This window comes from Artibeus jamaicensis, unplaced genomic scaffold (genome assembly GCF_021234435.1).
Source record: "Artibeus jamaicensis isolate MK-2021 breed Jamaican fruit bat unplaced genomic scaffold, CSHL_Jam_final contig_233, whole genome shotgun sequence".
In the NCBI taxonomy this organism is placed as follows: domain Eukaryota; kingdom Metazoa; phylum Chordata; class Mammalia; order Chiroptera; family Phyllostomidae; genus Artibeus; species Artibeus jamaicensis.
This window is the reverse complement of record NW_026521486.1, coordinates 64,472,493-64,478,281: the sequence shown is the minus strand read 5'-3', so window position 1 is coordinate 64,478,281 and position 5,789 is coordinate 64,472,493.

The following is a 5,789-nucleotide window of genomic DNA, read 5'->3' as shown; positions in this document are numbered from 1 at the left end:
AATTGCACAACCATCCAAGGTACCAGGATTTTTCTTGTGGGCTTTTGCTAGTTTTGCCAAGTCAATCCCAGTTCCTTAGGGCTTTCTGGTGAAGACCAGAACCTAGACATGCCTCCTTCAGGTGTGACATTCCAGTTAAAATTTCAAGGAACAAATCACCATTTATGACCGGTATTAATGAGTTTATGCAAAGAAACCTTATGTAATGCCAAATTTTGGGAGGATCAGGTAGGGAGAAAGATATCAACTGTGAAGGAAAATTCTTTGTCTTTTGATATTTATGTATTTTATACTTCTTTTTGTTCATTTTTTATAGGGTATGAAATAGTAACCGTCCCTGGAGTCCTCAGTTTCCTTTTTAGAGCAGATGGGCAGAGACATGCTCTTTAGCCTCAGGCCGAAGTACGCATCAGCCCCGAATGACCTTCCCTGGGTTTCAAGTGGCAAAGGCATTGTCCCCAACTGGTTACAGGTGACCTTTCCTAGGTCTTACAGATGACCTCGACCAGGTCTTCAGGTGACCCTAGCTAGGTCTTCAGGTGACCTTAACAGTCTTCAGGGACAGAGGGTTTCTGATCAGAAACAAACCAATGGGAGAAACTTGCTCCTTTTCCCATGAAACCAGAAAACAAGCAGTTGAGGTTTCCTTTCCTCCAGGTTTAAAACTTTCACAACTTTTATGCATATTTTTACCCATCCAGATTTAACCACAATTCACTTTTAATCTTCTGATATTTATATATTTTTAATCCTTCTTCCTTTCCCATACTGGGAAGGACCATACTTAAACTCAGTATGTGGCAGCCAAAAGTCCCTAGCACTCTAGGCACCTTCCAATAAAGGTCCTTAAATTGGCATCCTGAGACTTTCTGAAGTTTAGACCTTGCAAACACTCTATAAATCAAATGGTCACCCTTGGACCTCAGTTCATGACCTTCAGAACCAGAGCCCTCCCTATCGGAACCAGTTGCACAGAGAAACTGACTGGTGCAGTGCCCACACAGCAGCAACACACAGCCCATAATCTGAAGAGAACACTTAGCCCACCACCTCGCCCAGTTCCAAGATGGCAGAACTCTCAGGTGACCCATCATCCAAGATAGCAGCGCTCACCCATCCTGGGTCATCCAAGATAGTGACTCCCATGCACGACCCATCCTCCATGGTGGGGCGCTCACATGGCTCATCCCACATGGTTTGCTGTCCAATCCCCTACATATAGGCAGGCTCGGTTTACAGAACCCAGGGGTTCGCTTTCTCTTCAAACCCGAGTGCAGGGTCCCTTAGTGCCACCTGAACTCACAGAAACTAAGTGAGCAGACCAGGGCAACCTGGAAGCAGCATACTAACCAAACCACTATCCACAACTCCATTATTCCAAACAGTGTTAAAAAACAAACTACCTAAAGTACTTTCACCTTTGCTCCATTCCCCATTTCATTTATTTTTTTCACCTTTCCAGGTGTTATTAGGCAGCTGATGCCCTCAGGAGGAGTGCAGAGAAATTCTCAGAGACTGGGAAAATCCCAAAGTCTCACTCTCCCACGCCTGAGGGGGTGGGTCTGCCGCTGGCAGTTGTAGTCCCTTGGTGGTCGCCAGAAACTGTTACAGAAGCAGGTGGTGGGGTGTGGCTGGATGGTATAAAAGACCCTCTCTTTTTCTCCGGGGGTTCCTCTCTACCTACTGGGTTTGTTTGGCCCGCCGCCTGAGGAAAGACATCTCTTAATACCAGAAATCAGTGAAAAGGAAAGGAATTTATTATTTATTTGTAATAATACAAACTAAAGTTCTCCACAAACACACACAGTACTCCCAGTACCCTCCATGTGGCAAAAGGGAACACTTCCAAAGCCTTGTGGTCCTGGCTCCCACCCGAGCCGAGTGGTCCTAAACAGATGTGTGGTCCCAAGAAGAGAGACGCCCAATGGCTGCCATGGCCCCATTTCAATCCCAGCACCAGTCTTCCTCTGGAGCCGCATTTCTGGCTCCTCCCACAATCGGCCACAGCTGCCAGCATTCCGGGCAGGTGTGGCCCTGTGGTGCGGAGCCAATCATCTCCAAGCTCTTCTGGGCCCTATTACAAATCCCTGTTTGGGGCTCCCCTCTTGGCTGCACCCTGTTACAATGCCCTAACTGACCATCTTGTCTTTTCTTTCCAGGCCAAGGTTTTATAGCTGGGGATAAACAAGGTGAGGTGAGGGGTTTTGAAAGTCAGGGAAAAGTTAATTGGATTAAAAAAACAACTTCAGCACTCTCGTCCTGGGCATTGGTCTTAAGTTGTGTCCCAGACCGTGGCCATCTCACCCTGGAGTACAGGGGCTCAGATACCATCTGGAATTGCTTGCATTCCTCCTGAGGAACAAAGGTGGAACTGCTTAAGGTCTCCTGGAGTCAGGGTGGGTCTTACCGTCAGTTCCTGGAACAAAAGCTTTTACATGCATTGATTACTAAGCTTATTAGCTATTACTTAAACTAGAGTTTTCCAACTCTCAAGTCTCCTATCAGTGTCACCAGGTGCTCAGGTAAACTCTTAGGCTTACACAGCATCAGTCACTGAGAGTGTTTAAGTGTGAGCTGTTGTGGTGATTTCTCAAGTTTATGTTCTGTCCTTTAGCTACAATTTGCAATTACAAGGCTCAGGAACAAAAGTTTTAGTTCTCAATAATTCCAAGTCAAAGAATGGGAGAAAAAAGAAACATTAGTTCAGAAGTTTGTAGCCAAGTAAGGAAACTAGAAAAATTCAGAATCCAGTTCAGTTTACAGGTGAAAAATAAAACTATGAAGGCAATTAATAACTAGATTCTCTTAAAATCACCTTGATTTTGTATCAAAAATAGCCAAATTAAGATTTATTTTTTTGCATTTGGTTTCTTTTTTTAAAAGATTTTATTCATTTATTTTCAGAGAGAGGGGAAGGGAGGAAGAAAGAGGGAGAGAAACATCGAATGGTTGCCTCTCACCTGACCCCAAGTGGGGACCTGGCCCCACAACCCAGGCATGTGCCCTGACTGGGAATTGAACTGTCAACCTTTCAGTTTTATAGTCCTATGCTCAACCCACAGAGCCACATCAGCCAGGACAAGTTTAGTTTAAACTTGGCCTAATTATTTGCATGAACACAACAAGAATAGCAATTGATCATAAAGGCTCTCTTAAATCTGCTTTGCTGGAATCTCATAAAAATCTCTAGTGTGCACGAAAGATAAAAAATGGGCCACATACCTAACCTGACCAGCTCAGGTGAGGCCTGTGTGGTGGTCTTACAAGCTCAGAGACAAAGCAACCACATAGACAACTTTCTAACTAAAAGGAGTCCATGCAGGTAGTCACGTCCTACAGCAGTATTTTTCCTAACAAAGGCAGTCTTCACCTTAACTGGGCCTGTCAGTTGTCTTTTTCCACCTAAGATAACACACCTGATAACATGCCTTTGGAACATCAAAGTCATTTCCTTCCCCCACACCACACCCCTGAAAGCACCAACCACCCCAGAGCAGAGACCACAAATCCCCTCGCTGTTATAATTATCATGTTGTCAGCTGTTAACTGTCCTATACTAGCAAGTAAAATTAGTAGGTGTCTATTCCTGTTCTTTTTATCCAGTCCCAGAGATTGCCTCACTTTGCTTTCTCCTATCTCCTTAATCTATACCAATAAATTTTGTGTAATCCCCTTAACAGCTTCCCCTTTGATTCTGAAATATAAAATAAGTGGTACAACTGCCTTTTTGGAGGGAGCATTTTCTCAGTTTGTTGAGATTTTGCTTCCCAGAAATAGTCATCAGTTTGGCTTAACAAGCCTTTTGGTGTCTCTGGGCCACACTGCATGATTGGTCATCTTGGGCCACACGTTAGATACACTGCGACACATAATCACAAAAACATTTCACGTTTTAAGTAAATTTATGATTTTGTGTTGGGCCACAGTCACAGCCACCCTGGGTTGCTTGCAGCCGATGGGTGGAAGGCCGGACACCCCTGGAAAATCTCTCTACAGGTGTGAATGTTTCTTACGTTGACATCTGATTAAACTTTAATTGCCTCTCCAGGCTAAGAAGCCAAGCCACATAGTTACCATCAGGCTTTACCTGAAATAAGGGGTATTATTCTTATCTGAATCTCTCCCAGAGGGAAGGAGGGAGGTTCAGAGGTTCTTTCTGAGCCTCTTGTTTCTTAATAAACAACTTAAAATCAACATCTGAAAAAGCAGCTTTATGGTGGCAGAATTTTGGTCCCTTCACTACTTGTACTAATACTTCAAGGATCTTGCTTTTCTCCTTTAGTAGAGAATCCTTTCTCATCCAGAGTTTTCAGCAGGAGAACATTCAGAATTAATGGGGAAGTGGCAACATCCCCATGAATTATAATGATTACAAATTATAAATACTTTGTCAAATTTATGAGAATGGTAATTAATTTTTCTCTTTTAAAAAAAGTTCATTGAGCCCTGGCTGGTGTGGCTCAGTAAATTCAGTGCCGGCTTTTGAACCAAACTCCGGTTTGATTCCCAGTCAGGGCACAGGCCTGGGTTGGGGGCCAGGTCCCCGATCACGGGCCTGTGAGAGGCCACCAAGTGGAATCTCTTACATATCAGTGTTTCTCTCCCTTTCTCCCTCCTTCCTCTCTCTCTAAAAATAAATTAATAAAATCTTTAGAAAAAAATATTGATTTTAGAGGGAGAGGAATAGACAGAAAAACATTAATTTTGTTGTTCTACTTATTTATGCATTCATTTGTTAATTCTCATATGTGCCATGACCGAGGATGGAACTCGCAACCTTGGCGTATTAGGACAATGCTCTCAACAACTGAGCTACCCATCTAGGGGCCAAGTGCGGTAATTAATTTTTCATTCCCATCACATATATTGTTGTATTCATCCCCAAGGTAACTTAAGTTTATACTGCAATCACAAATCTTACACTATTAAAAATGATGTTATTAAACTCAACCTGAATTTTTCTTCCCCAAGATGTTCAATGCAAGCACAGTTTGTCTTAAACAAGACTTCCCTGCTTTCTCCCCTGTTTTATGAATGCGCACTCGTTTGGGGTTAGCCCAGAGTCCTGGCTTGCTCCCTCTGCATCAGTGTTCTGTCTGGGAGGCAGATGCCGGAGAAGACAAGCCTCCCTTTCACAGGGTGAGGGCAGCAAACTGCACTCTTTCAACCTGAGGTCTAATGGAAAAACCGCTCCAAATTAAAAAAGAAGCGAGGCTCTCAGAATAGCATAGAGTACTTTTTAACAAAAGATGTGACTTTAGGAATTATGTATTGATAATGTGTGTGGAAGAAAAGGGACCACATATCTGACAGGCTCAGGGGAAACCTGCAAGGACCCTTCCGAACTCAGAGACCTAAAGAAACCGCAAAGGATGGTCTAAAATTAAAACTTAACTGAAAGCCTTCTATGGTGGGTAGTCATTTCTGAGGCCAGTATTTTTTCCCTAGCAAAGGTCGATCTCTACCTTTACTGATCCTGTCTATTGTCTTTTTTCATCTATGATGACAAGCCTTTGGAATGTTAAGGTAACTTCCCTTTCGCCCCCCCCCCCCAGCCCCTTAGGCACAACCACCAGATCAGACTACAAATCCCCTCACTGCTATTGTTATGCCAGTTGTAGATTGTTAACTACCCTTTACCCACCTATACAAAAGAAGCATGTGTCTGTCATTTTATCTTTTATCCAATCCCAGAAGTTTTGAACCGGAAAAGACACCAGCATTTGTGCAGCCTGTCACGTACCAAACACCATAAGCAGAGACAGTGATTGAATCTTTATGGGGCTTTA